A 23,998-nucleotide genomic window follows, 5' to 3' on the forward strand; every position below is an offset into this window, starting at 1 on the left:
CCCCCAGGTGGTTCAGCTGATCTGGGGACGGTTCGGAGTTGCTCAGGTAGACCTGTTTGCATCTCCAGAAAGCACCCACTGCCAGTGGTTCTACACCCTAACCAAGGCAACGATAGGCACAGATCCACTGGCACAAAGCTGGCCCCACATTGACCCAATAGGACCTGGCTCCCGGAACTCATGCTCCTCGCGACAGCCCCTCCCTGGCTGATTCCTCTGAGGAAGGATCTGCTTTTTCAGATATGGGGCACCCTTTGGCACCCGCGTCCACACCTGTGGAAACTCCATGTGTGGTACCTGGCTGGGACACAGAGGTTCTAAGTGATCTACCCTCATTTCAGCGTGTGCTCTGTCCACGAGACAGCCTATGCGCTGAAGTGGAACCTGTTTGTCGAATGGTGTTCCTCCCACCGGGAGAACCCCTGGAGATAACGCCCCTTCAAGCCTTTGCAGTCAGTCAAGTTGAAGTTTCTTTCTATGAAAACCCTACTCCTGACTGCATTGACCTCGATCAAGATGGTGGGGGACCTGCAGGCATTTTCGGTTGACAAATCGTGCCTTTGGTTTGGGCTGGCTGATTCCAGTGCAACACTGAGACCCCGACCCGGCTATGTCCCCAAGGTTCCTACTAGTGATGTTTTTTATTTCTATTTGATGTGATGTTTTTATTAGGGATGAGTTCCTTTCAAAGAGCCGTTCAAAAGAATGGCTCTTTTTAAATATTTTGTCAGTTTTAAGAAGCCAGCTTGGGGGCTTCTCAGTTTATCCTGGAAATAATCACTGGAAGGAATGATGAGGTGAGATTTGTAGTCAAATAATTAAAACTCAGATATCACACACCAATATGAAATATTGATTATTACCTCATTTGTCATGTGTGGACTATATTCCATAGGGTTGCACAAATCCCTCTGCTTAGACAGTGACATCACTATTTTGGATTTACCTTTAGTACAAAGTGTGTGTGTGTGTGTGTGTGTGTGTGTGTGTGTAAAGCTACGTTGACTTACGTTATTCACACAATACCTACTCACAAATAAACATCAAAAACAAAGCCGGCTGCAATGAATTTCTGTGCAAAACAGCTTTTACTACAAACACTTCCACACAAGAACATTGTTATCACATAAGAACATTTTGATAGAAAACAAAAAATATTTAAAGTAGATAAAATTAGAATAAATAAAATGGAAATGTCTACACATACTACATACTATTACTACTGTAAACTTTGCAAATAGGACATCAGCCCCTTCAAGTCAATGAACAATAACAAAGTGGGCTGCAATGAATGTCTGTGCAAAACAGCTTTTAGTGAAAAATTTCTATACAAGAACAGTATCACAAAAGAACATTTTTAATGTTTTTAAAAGAACAAGTTTTAAATGAACACAAAATGCAATGTAAATAAATACAAAGCAGTTCCTTACTTTATGGCTTTTTCTGCCTTTTTCTGGAGTACTCACGTGAAGGATGCGTGCACAGTTTATCCACTAAGCTATTTCCAATTAATGAAAATAAATAAACTTATAAGCAAATTTACTTTTATCAAATTCTATCTTGCCATCAATATGTAATCCTGCCTTGGATACAGATAATGTCGATTTACCAATTGATTGGAACCTATACAACACCTTCCACAAAGATTTAGGATATTATCTATTTTCTTGTAAAAATTACACTGTAATAAATTTTAATTTTAACTAAAATTTTGTAAAAATGCTATAAATAAAAAAAACAACAACAACAACAACAACAACAACAACAACAACCTGTTAATAGGTTAACAGTAAGTTCCCATACTATATACAGGGGAAAAATGGTAAAAGATCTAACCAGATATTTCATGTAATTTTACAGTAAAATGTTAAGTTTTTAGAAGTAAAAAAGAACAAATCAAAGTATAATTTACTGTAAAAAACAAAAAAACAAAACAAAAAACTGTAAACTAATATTCCCATAATTCCCTGCATGACACTCCACATTTGACACTATTTTGTTTAACTAATCATGGTTTTTAATAGTTTTTGTTATCAGTTGCATACAATTGGGCTTTATGTTACATCTTCTGTTGTTTAATGAAAGTTTATTACATTATTTAAGTATCATGTGTGTTACCATGATGGTGTTTTGTGTTTGCATGAATGACTCTGTGCACCTTCTATATAATAGTATGTACTTCTGCTTGTGGCGAAGCTACTTGTGATGGGCTTTGATTCTTCATGTGGCTTTCTCTTTTACCACCTGCATTATTATGGTGGTTTTCAATATGTTAAAGGTACAAAACAGATTTTAATAGCAGTGTGCATTGTTGAATTGACTGGTTCACATTCAAATTTTCCTGTCCGTAAATTACAGTTTTATACTGTAAAATTTATAGTTCCCTTTCAGTCGGTCACTCTCAACATCACGTCGGTTTCTGACGAATTGGGATCTCGCTTCGAGAGACCAATCTACTTTGAGTGTAACTAAACGAGCCAATGCACATTGGCATGCAATTATTAGATCCAGCTGCCACTGATCACAGCATGAGCATAAAAAGGCAGCCGGTGCAATGCATGCTTGCTTTTCGCTTTGGAGCCAAGTGACAACATCATTCTGCTCCATCCAAGTGTCTTCAATGAGCTACAAGTTCAACATGCTCATGGAAGCTTCTGGTGTTCGCGGATGGCTCTTCAGCGGTGGTTATTCCTGTGTCCTCCGGGATGGTGGCTCGTGTTGGTTCTCAGTGCCCCGCCCTGGTGCCTTTCTTCCCGGAAGTGCATGACCAGGTCTTGGACAGCACATTTTACTGCCAGAAATTGGCCTGCTGGTTCCTCCTACCACACTGCCCTCGATGGTGGTGCAGCGAGGGGGTATTCGGTGATCCCCCCGGTGGAGCGGTCAGTAGCGATGCAGTTGTGGCCTAAGTCCACCTCCTTCTGGCGGGGTTAACCTCCCAGGTTGCTCCCCTCCCGGGCCTGTAGACATTCGTCTGGTCTGGTCTGACCGGAAGTTCTGAAAGAGCTTTGAACCGCCAATGACCTCGCGCTCTTTGGGTCGCGCGATGTCCACACTTGTGGTCCAGGAGTGCCATCTCTGGCTGTATCTGGCCGACATGAGGGACACCGACAAGGTACAGTTCCTCAACATCCCTGTGTCCCAGACCAGCCTCTTCGGCGACGCAGTCGAGAGCATTGCCCAGCAGTTCTCAGCTGTACAGAAGCAGATGGAGGCGATTCGACACATCCTGCCCTGGCGGGCACCCATCCACCGGACCAGCGGCCCAGCTTGCTCATCGCCGAGGGCAGCCCCCTGCGTTCGGCCCCACTCCCGCTCCACATCCACAGCAGCCTCCAGCCAAGCAGCGCCATAAAACCGGGCATAGGCAGGCTGCCCCGCCTGTCCAGGCCCCCGTCAAACCTGTCAACACAACAGTGAAGGTGGCCGATGCACCTGTCTTGCATGTGGAGATTGTAGTCCTACTGGCGAAGGATGTGATAGAGCCGATTGGTTTGAAGTGATCAACCTGAAGGGCACAGACTTTCATGTGTCGATCCTTCAACACCACAGACCATTTCTGCGGTTTGCATTCGAAGGACATGCATACCAGTACAGAGTCCTGCTCTTCATAGGCTGTACTTGTATCCCCGTGTCTTCACAAAAGTCGCAAAGGGGGCTCTTGTTCCTCTCAGAGAGCAGGGTGTTCACATCCTCAACTATCTCGACGACGGCTTATACTAGCAAAGTCTCAGGATCAGTTGTGCGAGCACAGGGACCTGGTGCTCCGGCACCTCAGCCTTTTGGGTCTTCGGGTCAACTGGGAAAATAGCAAACTCTCCCCGACGCAGAGGATCTCTTTTCTCGGTATGGAGTTGGATTTGGTCGAACAAACAGCACGCCTCACAAAGGAACGTGCGCGGTTGGTGCTGAGCTGCTTGAATTCATTCAAGGGCAGGCCAGTGGTCCCACTGAAACTATTTCAGAGGCTCCTGGGCTCGTATGGCAGCTACAGCGGCACTTGCACTGATAGGGCACAACATTCTTCTTGAACGACTAGAATATATGGTAGGTGTCAAGGGCACTGTACTAAAGTGGTTTGCTTCCTACCTAGGAAAGAGGACTTTTTCTGTAAATTTAGGAAATTGTTCCTCGTCATCTGCGCCTGTTTTGTTTGGTGTGCCCCAGGGATTTATTTTGGGACCTTTATTGTTTTCCCTTTATATGCTGCCCTTGGCCCTCATTTTTCAGAAGTACAACATTTCATATCACTGTTATGCAGATGATTCTCAGCTTTACCTTCCAGTAAGGCTTGACACCACTGCTTCATTTGATGTGTTATTGGGATGTGTAGATTATATCAAGAGGTGGATGATGAATAATTTTTTGCAGCTAAATGAGGATAAAACAGAGGTTTTAATTCTCGGTTGTCAGGCAGATTCCTCTCCTGCTCTGAAAGCACAGTTAGGTCCTCTCTCAAAAAATGTTTGCAAACAAATCAAAAACCTTGGAGTGATCTTTGACTGTTCACTATTCTTTGATAAACAAATTAGTGCGGTTATTAGAGGAAGCTTTTTCCATTTAAGATCTATCGCAAAGTTGAAGAATATTCTTTCAAGCAAAGACTTAGAAGTTGCAATTCATGTTTTTGTAACATCACGATTAGATTATTGCAACTCTCTTTATTGTGGTCTTCCTCAATCTTCACTATCTCGATTACAAATTGTTCAAAATGCAGCTGCAAGACTTTTGACTGGGTCTAGAAAGAGGGATCATATTTCTCCTGTTTTGGTATCCCTTCACTGGCTTCCCATTAAGTTTAGAGTTGATTTTAAGATCCTCATGTTTGTTTATAAGGCGTTGTCTGGCTGTGCACCAAGGTATATCTGCGATCTTATTGTGCCATACTGTCCTGCTAGGTCACATAGATCTTCAAATCACTTGCTTTTAAAGGTGTCACGAAGTCGCTACAAATTAAAGGGTGATCGGGCCTTTTCTGTGGCTGGGCCCAAGCTTTGGAATGCTCTCCCTTATCATGTGAGGTCTGCTCCTTCATTGGACATTTTTAAATCTACTCTGAAAACACATTTTTATTCTTTAGCTTTTGGAAATTTGTAATTGTTGTTTTTTTTATAGTGTAGTCCTGCTATGAACTATGTACAGCACTTTGGATTAATTTGTATTGTGTTAAATGTGCTTTATAAATAAAGGTTGTTGTTGTTGTTGTAGGGCTATTGCATATGAGACCGCTTCAGCTCTGCCTTCATGGTCCCAATTCCCAAGTTGGGTGTGGCAGCGCGGCACTCACCGGGTTCAAGTTACACCGGCCTGTCACCAAACCTTCACCCCATGGTCAGATCTTAAGTTTCTCCGGGCTTACGTTTCTGGATGCCTCCACCACTGGCTGAAGGTCCACTTACAATGGGCACGCAGTGTCTGGGGTTTGGACTACCCCCATATGCACTGCCATATCGATTGCCTAGAGTTCTTAGCAGTGCACCTTGCCTTGAACTGTCTCAAAGGGCGCTTACGAGGCATGCACGTGCTGGTCTGAACGGACAACACAGCGACCGTTGCATACATCAAGCAACAAGGTGGTCTGCGCTCCCGTCGCATGTCGCAACTCGCCCCCGCCACCTCCTCCTCCTTTGGAGTCAGAAGGTTCTGAGGTCACTTCATGCCATTCACATTCCAGGCCTGCACAACCATATGGCCGACAAGCTGTCTCGAGCTACGCTCCCGGGAGAGTGGTGACTCCATCCCCAGACGGTCCAGCTGATTTGGAGACGTTTCGGATCCACTCAGGTAGACCTGTTTGCCTCTCCAGAAACCTCTCACTGCCAGTTGTTCTACTCCCTGACCAAGGGAACACTCTGGCCATGGGGCCTGCACAAGTATGCATTACCCCCAGTGAGCCTTCTCGCACAGACATTGTGCAAGGTCAGGGAGGACAAGGAGCAGGTCCTGATTGTGGCGCCGTATTGGCCCACTCAGACCTGGTTCCCCAAACTAATGCTTCTCGCATTAACCCCTCCTTGGCAGATCCCTCTGAGGAAGGATTTACTGACTCAGATATGGGGCACCCTGTGGCACCCATGTCCAGATCTCTGGAAACTTCATGTCTGGTCCCTGGATGGGATGTGGTGGTTCTTGGTGACCTACCCCAAGAGGTAGTTGACACCATCACTTCGGAGAGAGAACCATCTACAAGACACACTTATGCCTTCAGGTGGAACCTGTTTGTCGAGTGATGTTCTTCTCGTTGAGAAGACCCCCAGAGATGCCCGGTCAGGGTCGTGCTTTTCTTTTTGCAGCAAGGGTTGGAGTGAAGGCTGTCTCCCTCCATGTTACTGCGATTGCTGCTGGTAGTTAAGCATGACCTGGCCATCAGGGTCCGTAGGGGGGATGAGAAGGTTAAATCCTCCCCGGCCCCCCTCCATATTCTCTTGGGACCTGTCTCTAGTGCTTAAAACACTAAAGCAGGGACCATTTGAGCCTTTGCAGTCAGTCAAGCTAAAGTTTCTTTCATTGAAAACTCTGATCCTTCTTGCATTGGCCTCCATCAAGAGTGTAGGGGACCGGTTGACGATTCATTCCTAGATATTGGGCCAGATGACTCCCATGTAATCCTGAGGCCCCAGCCCGGCTATGTGCCCTATGTTGAGCTCCTCGATCCCCTTGACGGCCAGATGCAGCGGAACGTCCAGTGGCAGGCCTTCACTCGATGAATCCTTAAGAACTGGTAGAAGGCTGGGTTCCATATGTGAGACCTAAGTGGATCCCATATGTGAAAAGTCCATGGTATAGCCTCAGAGCCTTTGTTTACCTGAAGAAGGGAACGGAGACGTCACATCCCGTCGCCACCGCTGAGCGGCCGGGTCACCAGCTTGGCTCCTCAGCGAAATCCTGGTATGCATTGCACTGGCTGCTTTTTAATGCTGACGCTGTGATCAGTGGCAGCTGAATGCAATAATTGCATGCCAATGTGCATTGGCTTGTTTAGTTACACTCAAAGTAGATTGGTCTCTCGAAGCAAGATCCCAATTCGGCGGTCACTGACGTGACATCTTCATTCCCTCCTTCAGGGAACGAGGGTTACATACTTAACCGAGACTTTTTATGGCTTTAAATTTGTTTACAGTTTTTTCTGTATGTTTTACAAATTTATTCTTGCAACCACAGCTGCGAAAATTATTTTGTAAAAACTACAGAATTTGTTTATATTGTACTTTTTGCCTCCTTTATAGTTTTCTGTCCTAAATTTCTAAGTGCTGTAATTTTCTCCTGATTATTGGTTTTCCTATAAATCAAGAGAGTCCTATTCCTACTTTTTAATATTTCCAATATGTTCTGATCCATCCAAGGACTAGTTCTTTTCCTAAATCTCTCCTGTCTAAGGGGGGAAATTCTGTCCACTAGCATCATCAGCTAATGAGAAATTCTGAATATCATTTAATTTAGCTCTCCTAAGATAGTCTTTAAATACTCCAGTTTTCCTGTAAATGTGAACTCTAAGTGAGCTGCATTCAATTATATTTTTAAATGATTATCTCAAAAGGGAGATCAACCTGCTGGGGAAAAAAAATTAATGTTTTAATGGTCATAATGGGAATTTGATTGGTTTTAATGAAAACTGTAATGGTCTCTGTGGGTCTCTACTGGTAAATTGTTGCTTTATATTGGTAGCATATTAAAACCACTAAATCCTAATAGAATATGGGCCGAAACACACTACTGGTCAGGGTTGCCAGGTCTGACAAACAAAACCAGTCCAAAGGCCAATCAAAAACATGACCCTATCCAAATATCAAAACTCAACATATGCCACTCTGAAACAATTAGATAATGGTTTTGATGGTTGATGGTTTGTTTGTAATGGTAGTGGAAACCATTAGAATGTCTGTAATGGTTTCTGTTGTTTTTTTGTTTGTTTTTTTTCCCCTTTTTTCTTCTTTTCAGCAGGGAGTTGTGTGTTTGATTTTGCTGTATTTGACTCAGTAGTCTTTTGGTGGTTTGTAAATATATTAGATTTCTTCTAATATAAAATCTGGAAGCTTGACATAGTTGTTGTGTGCAAAATTAATTTATTCTAGGTAGTATTGTAGCACAGTCAATCAGAAGTTATGTTAGAATGAGAGCTTTCAATGAATCTCAACCCTGACTTTGGGACAGAACTTTATACTTGAAGACAAATGTGTCACAAACAATAGTCACCATACTGTTAGGACGTCCCACTGGAGACCCTGCAAACAGTCACTTAGAAATTCTAATTATATTGCTCATCTCCCTGTATGGGTCGTTTGGCATGGAACATTTGGGTCACACCTTTTCAAACACAAATGTAACTGATTGCACATACAAGTCACAATGTAAATATATCTGATGTTTGGAAAAGGACTACAATTACAATTGTAGTTTTGAGTTATCCAAATGCAGAAGATGTGGTTTTATATGCTTTTGTATGGTTACAAACATCTGGTTCAAATTGTTTTTACTCAAATAACTGTTCACAGAACAACAATATTTTTATTATGTTTTATAAATGTTGTAAATTGAGTTTTATATGCTGCAATTTTTATATAACTGGCCAACAGATATTACAGTAGTTTTTTTTTAATTATTGTTTTATTTTTTGTTGTTTAGTCATGAAGTGTTTTGTGTTCCATATTTGCTTTCTTTTCACTGATGTTTTCTGAAAATAGCCAATAGCACATTTAGCTAGTTAACCATTTAACTATGTTGTGGAAAGTGGCTTTTTACTTTAGATGGTGTTTGAGATTACAAACATCTCTCTTTTTTCCCAAACCGGAAAATAAAGTTTCAGGATTTTTATTTATTTATTTATTTGTCAAATTTAAATCATAAGTACAATACAGACAAAACATTTCCGACACTTCCAAAACTAATTTGAATTATGGCTCTGGTCATGTTAACTCACTTGTGAAAAAGTTTACATTTAATTGACCAGATGCTGTTTGGAAAATTATGCTGCAATACCATGGATTATCGAGGGATTAAAGTTTGTCATCTTTATTTAATATATATATATATATATATATATATATATATATATATATATATATATATATATATATATATATATATATATATAATGACAATGATAATCATTACTACAGAATGTGATTTGCAAGCTTCGAAATATGAGGACTCAAAGAAACACTGTGATATTTTTGTCTTTGTGAAAATTGAATTTGCATGACAAATTTCATGAATCACATTTTTTTCCCAGACCATCCGCAGGCTCGCCGCTAGAGGCGCTGACGAGACGGGACCCGTTTGAGAAGTGAAGATGGAAAAAAAAGGAAACAGCACAGTATACATAAAAGTCCTTTGATTTGAGGTTCACTTCTAATTTGTCATGGTTTCTGAGAAATAAATAAATAAATTAATTAATAAAAAATAAAAAAATAAAATAACCTGCAGATATAATCTTCGTGTTCTGTAAATCATGTCCTGTATATACTTGCCACAACATGTTTATATCCCTCTGTAAAATATTATAGCAACACAACATAGGCTACTAAAATTGCTCAAAACACTGTAGTTAAAATGTAGGCAACAAACTGGGAAACAAGTAATTTGCGGGTCTAAATAAAAGAGTTTACTTTATTCAAGCAGATGAAAAAGTAGTTTGGTCATAAAAAAAAAAATAAAAATAAAAAACTTGCTCTGCATGCTCAAATTTACATGGAAGCGTACATTTGAGTTAATTTGCTTATTTAACCCAAAAGATGGGCCAGCTGACGTGATATCATCCACATACAGGCTTTGTGTAAAATTAATGCATTTGGAAATTGAGAACCTGCCCTTGCATGATGGCGGATGAATGTGTCCGTGGGGCAGACCGCAACATTAATATACCTCACCACCAGTGAAGCATCGGCCGCCAGTGGCTTGGACATATCAGGCAGAGAACAAACAAATTCACTGAAATCAGATTTGGGAGCTCTGTTTCTAGAAGAGAGAGAGTTAAAACAGCCCCGGAAAGACCCGCTCGTTTCGTCATTTTGAGATCCGTAGGGGAGGATTTCTTCATTCCCAGAAAAATTTCTCCGCATGACCCGCATCATTTTGGGAGGTAACAAAGTGGAGCAGCCGCGTCTTTCCTCATTCACAAATGATACAATGTAACGGGCGCTTTGATCGCAATCCTCCGGAGCTCATGTTTGTGTGCGCGGTAAGATCACATCCCAGTTCTCTCAAATGTGATCTGAATGTGTCGTGCAGTGCATGATCTGTTGAATTTTTTTTTTCTCTTTTTTTTTTTTTTTTTTCCTTTTTCTTGCGGAGCTGCTTTCGAAATAAAGTTTTGCAGCGAGTTTGTGTTGCAGTGAATTGTTGCATTGCTCGTTCTGTTCTGTCGCGTGTGTGTTTGGATCGACCAGAGGCATCTGCAGGAAATTTGTGGAGTTGAATTCAGACGGGGTAGGGTAGCTACAATCTGAAAACACAAAAAGCACACGCAGCAGCCATGTTTGCTGAATTTTCCTGTGAATTTTAATCGTCTCTGGCGACTGGAAAGAAAGGTTGGCTTGAACTGTTCGGTCGTTCCCTAAACAACTTCATGAACTGAACTTCGATGCAGATGAGAGTAACGAAAGTGGGGTTAGTGAAAGACGGCTTTATTTTTGATGAAATTCGAATGTAAATGTCGTTTTCGTTTTTGCAGCGAAATTAGCGCCATCTGTCGGTAGATATTTCGAAAAATTAAGAAATTACAATTAATTTTGCTTGCGAGGATGCAGTTTTTAATATTCGACACTTATCACTGCCGCTGTGCTTTAGTCTGTTTGTAGATTCGTTTGTTGTGGATGCTTTTGCGTTTACTCCTTTAAGAGAAACTTCATGCTGTTTTGTGTTCGTTTAAATATGTTTTTATCAGTCAAGCCGTTTCGAAACGCAGCAAATTTTCCCAGTGTCGTGAGGAAACAAAATAGTGTTAAATGACAAGCCACTCTTACCAGCTGGCATTTTCCTTTCACACACTATTGATTTTATCCCCCTTCTTCATTCACAGCATATTGTAATGATCAGTCAGATCTGACACTGGGTGCAGAATAGATGGCATTTTGTTCCTGTGTCATGAACAGAAAGCAGCTGAGCATCATATGTAATGTTCACACGTGTTGGGTGTCTGAATAATTTTGCTATGGTTACACGAGGGAAGTGAGAATATTTGGAGTTTCCTTTTCAATGACCTGCAAACAGCTCTTTAAATCAAAGTCGCATTGCACGGAACAACTGTGTTAAAAGACTGAATTTCAAATATTTAAAAAATATTTTGTAAAATTAGGAATAAAGTGTGTCAGCAGATTATTATTATTATTATTATTATTATTCAGTACTTCAGGTACCTGTACAAATGTGTTGACCGTAATCAACAGCTGCTGCTGTAATCGTAGATCAACTTGCTATCTAGATGGACATTTTATGTGGAGATATAGTTTTATAAACTTGATTTATTTTTGAATTCTTACAAGTCACCTTTACTTGTACTGAAAACACAAATGAGAGAAATGTGTGCTTTGTGATCTGGTGTTTTCTCCTAATTTCTTTCTGTCATGTACTCATCTTCATGTCATTCCTAACTCTTTTTCTGTGTGGGGTACAAAAGATGTTCCAAAACAACTTTGGTCATCTTTGACATTTATTGTATGGACAAAAAATGATACATTTTTGTTCCACAAAAGATAGCAACATTGAAACAAGATGACAGTGAGTAAATGGCATTTTCATTATTATTACTTTATTTTTAGGTGAACTATCCCTTTAATGAACAAATGTCAAAAACTAAATATATTTTCAGTGGCCTCCAAAATAGAAGAAAATGCTTCTTGTGCATTTTTAGAATTTAATACAAAATTCATTCCACATTAAGTCAAGTTCAGTACAAATTGTGTTATCGGCATAATGATTTAAGAAAAGTTGAATTGGAAAATGTACATTAATTTCATAGTATTTGTTCATTTCATGTTTTCAATTGTGCTCTCAGAACTTTGGAGCCACATAAATTCCAAAAGCGATATTATTTTTTTCCTTTCAAATCTGAAAACACAGAGACTCCGCTTAAGGAAACAGCGTCTCTATGGAGGTGTCAAAGCAGCAGATATACTGCATTTTTAATGCTCTTTTATGCAGTGGTTTTATTGGAGTTGTAAATGCTTTGGTTGGAAGTAGTATTCAGCTGAATATTGTGGAATCAGGCCTGTTTTGGTCAGGATTTGCTCCTCAAACAAAAACCCACACTCTGCCCTCCAACTGTTACTAATCTAAGAATAGAATTTTCATGGAAATTTTCAGAAGCTTGCCTTTCCCCCTTTTGTGCAATAAATTTAGGGATTTTCCATGCATGGCGTCCAGGGTCTGTAATTTTCCACTGCATTTCAGTGTCAGTAGATGTAACTTGGAACAAGTGGCTAATTTTTAACCCATCAACCCTTTGGTTTTCAGATCATACTCTTGTTTGGCTGAATTCAAGAAAAGCAGACAAGGAAGGAGAGGAAGTAGAATAGAGCAGTTGACTCCTGCGAGCTCTGCACCACAAGGTAAACTGCCTTTACTGATGACGTTTTCATCTGTTTCTAACCATGTGAGCCAATGCAGGGTGGCCTTTCCATTTTACTTTAAGGAATAGTTCATCTTAATATAGAAATAGTCGTTCAAAGCTATATGCTGTTATTTTTCCTGTTAAACACAAAATAAGAGTTTTTGAAGAATCTTCACTTAACTCTTTTCCATACGACTTGGTGACTACAGCTTTGAAGCTGCAAAAAGAACTGCCATAGAAGTATTGTTAAATCCGTCTGCACCGCTTGTCTGAAATATTTGACTGTTCTGAAACCGTATAGCTTTGTTTGACAAACGAACCCAAATTAAAGTCATTTTTCTTTTCCTGCTGCCGTTCTCAGATCTCATTCTTCATTCAAACTTTTTTTTTTTCTCAGTGCAGGTGAGATTTCACAGCTTTGGTAGAGTGAGAGATCATCAGTGAATAACAGTTTTTTTTAAATTAGCTTTTTTTTTTTTTTTTTTTGCATACAGCTATTGTATGGTTTCAGAAGGCTTGGAATATGGGTAAAAAAAAAGCCAGTTTATTCAAAATACTGTAAATGCAATTCATGCATACATTTTGAGTGCTTTTCATTTACACATGTGGTCAGAATTGTCGGTAACCTTGGTAAATATGATCAAAGAAGCCTATGACAATAAATCTGCATCATTAATCCTTTTGATCTTTTATTTAAAAAAAAAATCACAAAGATCTAACCTTTCATCGGAGAATAAGAATTTAAAATGGGGGGATATCATTATAAAATGTTTTTCTCTACTAAACATTGGACACAATTATTGGTACCCTTTTATTCAATACTTTTTGAAAGCTCCATTTGCCAGTTTAACAGCTCTAAATGTTCTCCTATAATGATGAGGTTAGAGAACACCTGACAAGAGATCAGAGACCATTCCTTCATCCAGAATCACTCCGGACCCTTCAGATTCCCAGCTCCATGTTGGTGCTTCTCTTCTTCAGTTCACTCCTCTCATTTTCTATGGGTCCAGCTCAGGGAACTGGAATGGCCATAGCAGAGGCTTGATTTTGTGCCCAGTGACCCATTTTTGTGTTGTTTTTAAGGTTTGTTTTTAGATTATTGGAAGAATAAAAAATGGCCCATTATAAGATTTGTAACGGAGTCAGCCACTTTTTGATTTTTTTATCTGTTGTTATTTGATAGAATCAATGATGCCATGTGTCTAAACAAGATGTCCAGGACCTCCAGCAGAAATATAGGCCCACAACAGTATATATACAGCAGTATATTTCATAGTACACATGAGGTACTTTTTCTGTGTTCACCAAACCTTTTGCTGCTAAAAAGCTATTTTTTTTTATTACATCTGACCATGGAAGCCAGTCCCGTTTGAAGTTCCAGTCGTGTATGACAACTGAATATGCTGGAGTTTGTTTTTTGGTGAAAACCATTTTATTTTCCTGATTTTTATTTCTTTCTTGAAGCCCTCCCAAACAACATGTGGTGATTTATAGGGGCTGTTTGATTATTGTGTTTTTTTTTTAAGGTTTTCTGACCCCAAAACTCAACCTTTTTTTTTCGGCAGTTCTCCAGCTGTGATCCTTGAAGAGTCTTTGGCCACTCAAACTCTCCTTCTCACCATGCATTAGGATGATGTAGACACATGCCCCTTTGTTCTGGTTACAGTAATTGTGTCCAAAGTGTATTTGAAAAAAAAAAAAAAAAAAAAAAAAAGTCATAATGATATTTACCCCTATTTAAAATTCTTATTCTCCAATGAAAAGTTAGATTTTTTTGTGATTATTATTTTTTTTTAAATAAAAGATCAAAAGGATTAACATTGCAAATTTATTTTCATAGCCTTCTTTGATCATATTTACCAAGAGTGCCAACAGTTCTGACCATGTGTGTATGTGCTTTTAGTTTCTGAATTAAAATGAATTTTGATATTTTGGTAAAATATTAAAAGTGCAAATAAAAATATGAATATAGAAACTTTTGTCAGCTGAAGTCATATGGTGCAATTTTATGTGGGGGAAGAAAAAGACACTTTATTGCAAGAAATCTGCTTAAGAGTTGATAGCAGCATTTGCATGCCTTTTTATCACCTCAGCGTTGTGTAATGATGGGATGGACTTTCAGTGGCAGAGAGTCAGGCCACTCAGATTTCATGTCAGGCTCAAGGTTGCTAAACTTTACACAAATTTGCCACACAATTTCTTTTGTGGAAATTTAGGAAAATAATGGTCACGTTTGCACATGCTTCAGACCATTGTGAATATAAATAAAGTCATAGAAAGGAAAACTGCAGACAATCATCACTATGTGTTAAGGTCAATTCAGTTTCTTAAAATTATAATATGATAATTTGACCTTTTTATGACACTGCAAAGTTAATTCTGGCTGGAAATGTAGTGTGACTCAAAAATGATATTTATTAATAAATAACTAATGATAGGTAAACGGTACTTGAAAAATACATTTAAAAAGCATATTTGATATGATGAAGTATACAACATGACATTGAATAAATGTCGACAACGGAAAATATTTTGGGTGAACTGCTGCTTGAAATTCTTCATAAAGTGTGGAAACTGAGTTCTAAAGTAACACAGTTGCTGTGCTGTGCGGTGTTTTCTGTTAAATCCCTTAGAAACTCCATTTATGCCCTGCTTTTTTTCCCAAAAGCAATGAATACAAAATGACTCTGATATTGTGAATCTGTAGAATAATGCATAGGCCAACTGCCTTTATTTCATTGTAGGATATGTAAATTTGGGCCTTAATTTTGATTCTGGTAACTATTAACATTACATCACTCTGGGAACCTAGATTTCATAATATGCTACATTGACTTCATACAGTTTGTTGCTCATAGCAAACTCTCACTGCTAAAGCGCCATACTTCAGAGCACTCGGCGATGACATTAGTACCAAATTAGGGTTGTGTGAATAATTGTATTTTGAATTTTTTTAAGGGCATTCTGACATTGCATTTTGTCTGCTATTATTTGGAAATGAAATGGCAATGTTAGGGATGGGTATGATGAGTTATAAACATTCTATAGTCGTTATGTCAGATCAACCAAATTTAGAAAGTAACCCCCCAGAAGAAAGACAAACATAAACAGTGATGAAAGCCAAAATATTAAATGTCATGGATGTATAATTTGAAGAAGGGGGGTCAAAATGGCAGTCTTCGCCTGAGATTTGGAGCCAACAGGGGAAAATGACTTTAGAAAGATGACAGTGTCATTATTTTTATTTTTACACAGACATTGGTAGGTCTATTAGGGGAGAGGGAAAAAAAAAGAAAAGAAAGAAAACTGTTTACGTTAACAGCTGTTGATTTGTGGTATCTTTATTTTTAAGGCATTACATGGTTTGGTTCCAGAGATACAGGGATCTCAGCGAGTTAATTGTTAAATTGTACACATTTTCAGTGGTGAAAAACCAAATTTAGGTCACTACATTTATAAAAAAAAAAAAAAAAAGTAGTTGATTACTCAGGAAATATTTTTTTTCGTGCCATTTAATTTAATATTTTGGCTTTCTTCTTTGAGTGTATTTATTTTTTTATTTATTTTATTTTATGCATGACATGTATGTATGTATGCATGTAGTTCTTTCTCTTTTTTTGGAAAACAAACAAACAAACACACAAACAAACAAAACAATTAAAATCCCCATTTGACATGGAACGACCCAGTTAATTTTTCCTGGAAATGTAAAAGTTTTGATTTATAAAACCACGTAGTAATATCTTTTTCATTTTAATTTTTATTTTCCAATAGTTCAGTAAATCTAATATGTAACAATTAAAAGATATGATTTTAATCGTAATGATAAGTATTGAGTAATTTGGCAGATTTAAAATTAACATGCACATGGCCTGAGCAGACATGTTGGCGTTCCGCACTGATGCTTGTATGCTGGCTATCGCTGGCCCATGAGTGTCCCACAGCTCTGTGATATTCTTATATTTAAGGGTAACTCTAATTATGCAATGCTTCAGAAGGTAACTTTGCTCTAGTGTCTTGTCACACACATCGATTGTCTGAACAAATTTTAAAGGAACCTGTCTCACGACATTCCGGCACTTCCTACTTAAATCCTGAAGCCTGAAGGAGCGTGAGGCCCCGCTTTCATGATCTGGAGTCTCAGTACAGATACAGAGCAAACCTTCTGCTCCGTGGGAAATTTCTAATCAGCCCGAGCTCGCCTTAGGACAAAGTGCTGCATTAATTTAGTTTAAGTGTCCAGTTTCTTAAGTGGATAATTAATCCAAAAATTAAAATTGCCATCAATTACTCAAGCTCATGTTGTTCCAAAACTGTGTGAATGTGTTGAATATTCTTCAAAATGTCTAAAACAGTCTTTTCATTGTATGGATGAAAAAAAAAATAGACAAGAGAAAGAAATGCATAACATTTGCGTTTGGAACGACTTGACGGTGATTAAATGATGACGAAAACTTCAGTTTTGTCATTGTCAAAATGTTTATTTATTTATTTATTTTTTTTAAATAGCCCTTAGCTAAACATTATTTTGAGATCTTTTAGTTTAAAAGGCCAATTTTGTGGTCAGACAAGTAACTAAAGTTCTTTCTTTGATCTTTCAGCTTGTTTTGTAATGAATACAGTATCAATAATACCTTGTACCATCTTAAGTTTCGGCAGTTATTAGAATTTGTATTGTATTTTTTCTTTTTATTTGCCACGTCCTGGTTTTGTTTGAAATGACAGCTTGTGCTCAGGTTGACATGGACTCTATAAGATTGTTCAAAACTGATGATCCATGTTATCCCAGCATGATTTGTGAATATTCCAAAGTGCATCTTATGTGCTTCAGTGGAAGTAAGAAAATCTGACCTTTTGCACAAAAGAGTTAACATGGTCAGTGTCACAGATTTGCTTGCATTTGGTTAGTCACCTAGAAGTACTCCAGTATCTCAAAGGAATAGTTCACAAAAAAAAAAAAAAAAAAAAAAACCTCCCTCATGTGGGTTGCAAAATCCCACGACTTTTTTTTAGTTCTGTGGAATAAATAATATATTTTTAATTTCATCATCTTTTTTTTTTTTTTTTTTTTTTTTTTTTTTCAATTACAGGTTGCCAAACTAGTTTCAGGACTTTCAAGCTTTAAAAAAAGACATAATGATAGTGTGTTAACATTTCACTAAATATAATGACTGTTATTTTGAAGTGTGGTGTATCTTGCTGCAGCATGTAGGCTTAAAAGTAAAATACAATTTTCTGATCGGTGCAATATGTTTTGCAGGCTCAGTAAATGTACATCTGCATCCAACATGTGCCAGCATCCACTAATATGAGGTATCATAGCATTCAACATGCACTGTACTCATCAAACACCACCAAATACTTGGACTTAATATATATCTTCAAACATTTCTTTACAATTAAACCATTTTAACATTTTAATTTGGACTGAAACTGCCAGATACAAAATCTGAAAATATTCATATTCCTTTTATTGTTATTTTAGAGTTAATCTTTTGCTTTTTAATATATTTGAAACTAATGGTTGACTAATATTTGACATTTTTTAATTATTGGTATAGTCCGATGTGCTACAAGGGAGACTTTTATTTTGACAGCATGCAGGACCTTTATCTTGACCGGCAAAACGCAGAGCTCCCATTTTGCATCTTTAATAATTTACTGTCACTGTTTAACAGCTCTATCTAATAAATTATTATAGAGCTGTTAAACAAAGAAAGTAAATTGATGCAAAGTATTATAAAAAATGCTCTTCTGTTATTATTAATAGAAAGGCAAATGCTATAATACTTGCTCATCTACCGTCAGCATTCAGCAAGTATGCATTTTATATAATTTAAACAAGTCTTTAAATATCTAATAAACGTTTAATTTCATGAACATTTGTCACGTGTGCATTTGTAGACTGCATACAAATATGTATAGACATGCACAATCAACAAACTTTAAATGTTTGATTTCAAACTATATATATTTTTTCATATTTACTAAGTTAGAAATAATTTTAAAACTAATAAATTAGGGGTTTCAGTAACGATTATTTTTATAATTGAGTAATCGGTCGATTATTGTGACGATTAATCGAGTAATTTTTATTGAACAAAACTGTTAAAATACATGTAATAAAACAGTATAATCATAACTTATGTACATTATGTATAATATCAAATGCCTACAGGGGGTGGTGACAATTGTTTTAACACTTTACCTCCTGTGTAATCTAACCCCTTTTAATATTTACTAAATATTAATTTCAAGTGTCCACTTTACCTTTAATATGTGGCCACTTTTTATGATAAAAAATGCTACAGCCGCTGTAATTTCTAAAAAAAAAAAACAAAAAAAAAAACACGTGGAAGCCAAAACATGCAAACTCAGAGCGAGGGTTTAAACTTTTATTTTGAAGTTGCGATGAACAATTTGCATTTTTAGAAAGATGATGTATTCTCCTGTGTTGGCTTCGGTTTATAAACGATTTACCTCAGAAATCTGATAGAATGGTGCATGCTGTTCCCAGATGAACATTATAAGCATCTCAGAGTCACCATTTGAAACATTTGTTTACTTCATACATTTTTGTGTTGTTTTATTGCAACTATTTTATTATACTAATTTGATATCGCCACATGTCTAATCCAAACTCAAAAGCAGTGCTCTACTGTCAGACCTTATGATTTTTTTTATATTATATATATATATATATATATATATATATATATATATAGCTGGCTGATATATATATATATATTTTTTTTTTTTTTTTTTTAAAATCAAGACACGCTGGTATGTGCATTGAGCATTTATTTATTTTTTTGTAGTTGAGAATATTATGGGATATTGTGATATTTTTATGCTGATTATCACTGAAATATTTTTTACATGTTGTTCAGCACTAATGTGCACCACTTGTGTGTTCTTTTATATATATGCCCTGATCCAGAACACAAGAAATCTCTCTTTAGTTTTATAGTGAAACAATGGAGCAGGTTCAGTCTCTTCATCTCCTGCTTGTTTTGCAATTTTGATTACCATCAAAAATTTAATCATAAGTGTTTAAGGGCTCAGCGCTGGCCTGCGTGCTGCCTTGAATTTCTAATTTTAGTCTGTTCTTTCAGGATTTATTTTTTGTATAATTCAAGTATGCTTTTCAATATCTCCCAGTTATTAAATTTTAATTCCGAGATCATTAGCATATAAATTGAAAAGGCTTTTTTGAGTTGCCCACTCAGATGAAATTTAAGAGGATATATTTCTTTTTTTTTTCCACCACTTCGATTTAAATGTAAAATAGTAAAAACAAAAAAAAATCTTTTTTTCACGTACTCACGTTTTTTTTTTTTTTTTTTTTTTTGACAGACATGCCACTGTTTTTCATGACGGGAACGTGTTGGTGTGTTCTGGTTGAAGGAAACTAGGGCTGTCAGCCTAATCTCTCCCAGTCATCTCCTGAAATAGCCTGAGAGTAATCAATTCTCATTAGATGACAGTGTTGAAATTCTGCTCATAGTTACCACAGTTCGGAGCTGGTTTTCAAAATGAATCAGTGAAAGAACGTACCTGTGCACACTAATAATGCCTCCAGGCTCCGCTTCTGATGGACATCACTGTAATTAAGAGGTGCTATCCACACTGTACTCTCTTTTACATGTGATGCAAGAATATGCTGACTTTAAAACCAAGTTAGACCAGCTTGTGTCCCATTTGTTGCTTGAAACCCAGCTAACAATTTGTGGCTCCTAGAACCTTTTTTAGAATGTTAGTTTTTTTTTTTTTTTTGGTTTGTTTTTAATTAACCAGTAAAGTTTTCTTAACAGATATAGAACATTTTTGCTTTGTAGAACATTAAAATTATGTTCCCATAAAGTTATTACAACATTCCCCTAACCACTTTACTCTGAAATGATTACCCCGCTGTACATCAGTAATCATCCAGTGCACATATCTTGGTTTTAAATTAAATAAGATTAAATTTGGCCATTAATGTGTAAGATTAGGAGGTACCCAGATTTTACACCAAATAAAAATCAGCACCAAATATGGTCTATAAAATATAACATTTATTCACAGATATATATACAGGTGCATCTCAATAAATTAGAATGTTGTGGAAAAGTTCATTTATTTCAGTAATTCTACTCAAACTGTGAAACTTGTGCATTAAATAAGTTCAATGCACACAGACTGAAGTAATTTATGTCTTTGGTTCTTTTAATTGTGATGATTTTGTCTCACATTTAACAAAAACCCACCAATTCACTATCTCAACAAATTAGAATATGGTGACATGCCAATCAGCTCAAAACACCTGCAAAGGTTTTCTGAGCCTTCAAAATGGTCTCTCAGTTTGGTTCACTAGGCTACACAATCATGGGGAAGACTGCTGATCTGACAGTTGTCCAGAAGACAATCATTGACACCCTTCACAAGGAGAGTAAGCCACAAACATTCATTGCCAAAGAAGCTGACTGTTCACAGAGTGCTGTATCCAAGCATGTTAACAAAGTTGTGTGGAAGGAAAAAGTGTTGAAGAAAAAGATGCACAACCAACCGAGAGAACCGCCAAAATCATCTCAATTAAAAGAACCAAAGACTTAAACTACTTCAGTCTGTGTGCATTTAATTTATTTAATACATGAGTTTCACAATTTGGGTTGAATTACTGAAATAAACTTTTTCACGACATTCTAATTTACTGAGATGCACCTGTGTATATATAAAATGAATAAACAATTTATTGCTTTAAAGTGCATTAGTTTCTTAAAACTGAAGTGTACAGTTTGTACAGCGGGACATTCTTTTGATCTGTAAACGAAGACTTCTCGATCAACATCATGTCATCTTCAGTTAGGCATGTCATATCCCTCTGAAATCATATTTACTCTCATAACTGCATTGAGTTTAAGTAATCATTCAATAAAGAGACTGATAAACGAATGAGTCAGTTAGACAGACAGTAAAACGAAATTACCATTAATTTCTGTATTTTAGTAAATGCTTTATTAAATTTCAGGGCTCTGTGGTCCTTACACAAAAACATCTGCACAACATTTCACTGCAAAGATAGTTTACAGGGTTATAAAAATAACTTAAGAATAATCATTAGGGAACGTTCTGTATAAGCTATTTTTAGGTTAAAAATAACCACCCTACAATGTTCTGGGAACATTATTTTATGGTTGCAAAAAATAAAACCTAAAAAGAATCTTCCTAGAATGTTTTTTTTTTTCTTGGTTCTTCTGAACAGTCACCATTAGTCAGCAGATTAGGGCTGCACAATCGTATTTTAATCTCGATAACGATATCCACCTTTCTCGGTTAATTAAAAATAATCTTCACGATATTGGCCGGCTCGTTATTTATCCTGAAATGTGTTTTTAATTTGGCATTTGCGTTATCTTGCATTGCTAACAAGTCTTCACTAGCGTTCATGCTTGTGGTTACCAGATGTGAAGAGCTTTAAGCCCCAAAACAGAGCTTTTCTCCTTTAAGGATACACTTTCTGCCCAGTGTTTTATTTAATTTGTGCAATCTGGCACTGATGGCGGAACAAGCGCTGAGTTTAGCGATCTCTCTCCAAAGCGATATTCTGCTTACATGAAAGTGTCATATAGACAATGTGTGTTTTTTCACAAGCCATTTGTACTGTTTGTGTTACAAAATGTGCCATGATCAAACTTTCACTGAGTTTCAATAATGGATCTATTGTGTTAGAGGAATAAATGTGCTTTTCCTACCTGTGACAGTACAATGGGGAAAAATGTATATAAATTGGAATTGTTGGAATTTATGTTAAGAGTTTCTAAAGTTTTTGTGTTGAAAATGGCATGGCAATGTTAGTTTTCAGTGCGTATTAACGATCTTTGAGCAAATTTACTGTGCGATCTGAGTGGCTTTTTCCCATTTGCAAACAAATTGTCACTTAGAAAATGTAATGTGAATACAGATGACAAAACTCTAACCAAAACCATGAGTTCTGTATTATCATAGTTGGTTAAATGAAGTCAGTGTATAGTCAGTGGAGGTTGGTTAAAGGACAAATTAAATGTTATTGCATTTCCCTGCTGAATAAAAAAAAAAAAAAAAAAAATGCTAAACCCAGTCTAAGCTGGTTGACTGATTTTAGTTGGTCATCCAGCTGGTCTTTGCTGGTCAAAGCTGGTCAGAAGACTGGTTTTAGAGGGGTTTTGACCACTTCCTTAGCTGGTCAGGTTGGGAGAGCTGGAGCAACCAACTAAAACCAGCTCAGTTTAGGCTGGTTTTAGCATTTATTTATTTTTTATTTTATTTTTTTTTCAGCAGGATAGAATAATCGTTATTAATAATTTTAATCTAAATAATCGTGATTATCAGTTTAACCATTATCGTGCAGCCCTACAGCAGATCCTCTATAAACACTGATGATTACAGCCACAGCTTTAATTCATTCATTAGGTTCATGTTCATTTTCAGTCTGGACATTTGTAACTGGTCTGTTCATTTCCACCAGTTAGTTAGTAATAGCTGATACAAATATATATATATATATATATATATATAGTGTGCACAGTGTGTGTGTGTGTATGTGTGTATATATGTGTGTGTATATATGTATGTATGTATATATGTATGTATATATATGTATGTGTATATATGTGTATATATGTGTATATATGTATGTGTATATATATGTATGTGTATATATATGTATGTGTATATATGTATGTATATGTGTATATATATGTGTATATATATATATATATGTATATGTGTATATATATGTGTATATATATGTGTATATATATGTGTATATATATGTATATATATGTATATATGTATGTATATATATATATATATATATATATATATATATATATATATATATATATATAATTTTTTTAGTTCATGTTCATGTAACTAAAAAAAATATATATATATTTGAATGGTATCAGTTGTAGTTAACTATATTTAGTTTTAGTTAACCCGGCCTCTCACATTCATGTCACGCTGGAAGCATCTTTATGTGCTGCTGTTGGACGGTGTTGCGTAAGAAAAACAAAAAAAAAAAACAAGGGATCTATGCATTGCTCAATCTCATGTTTTGTGATGGTCCGGTTTTTTTTTAATTTTTTTTTTTTATTATTATTATTTTCTTTGGCAAGTAAGGAACAGCCTCTCTAACCTCCTCAATGAAAACTTTGAAGCCCTGAACCACAATGGGGAAAGAAAAATAAATAAATAAATAAAAAGAGGTAGTGTCTTAAGAGTCCTAAAAGTGTTTTTTTTTTTCCCGTCTCCCAAAAATTCTTGAGAAACCATTTTTTTTTTCTCTTTTCAAAACTTTCCCTCTGTTTTCCCCCTCGAGAGAGAGAGAGAGAGAGAGAGAGAGAGAGAGAGAGAGAGAGAGAGAGAGGGGAAAAAATAGTTAGCCAATATTTTGCATGCAGTACCAAATGCAGTGGCATCTGGTGGCCA

At 36.8% G+C, this 23,998-nt stretch overlaps 1 protein-coding gene across 10 annotated transcripts in view; it reads left to right on the forward strand.

Moving 5' to 3' along the window:
• Positions 1–9,711: 9,711 nt before the first annotated feature.
• The window catches only part of LOC109065259 (zinc finger protein 618-like), a 35,533-nt gene continuing 21,246 nt past the window's right edge, over positions 9,712–23,998 (forward strand). Inside the window, exons 1-3 of one of the 10 annotated variants that reach the window (XM_042757163.1) lie at positions 9,714–10,177; positions 12,451–12,545; positions 17,808–17,860. The gene's annotated coding sequence lies outside the window, so the exon portion shown is untranslated. The other 9 variants (XM_042757168.1, XM_042757170.1, XM_042757169.1 and 6 more) reach the window with 9 other exon arrangements.

Source organism: Cyprinus carpio, chromosome A5 (assembly GCF_018340385.1).
Source record: "Cyprinus carpio isolate SPL01 chromosome A5, ASM1834038v1, whole genome shotgun sequence".
In the NCBI taxonomy this organism is placed as follows: Eukaryota; Metazoa; Chordata; class Actinopteri; order Cypriniformes; family Cyprinidae; genus Cyprinus; species Cyprinus carpio.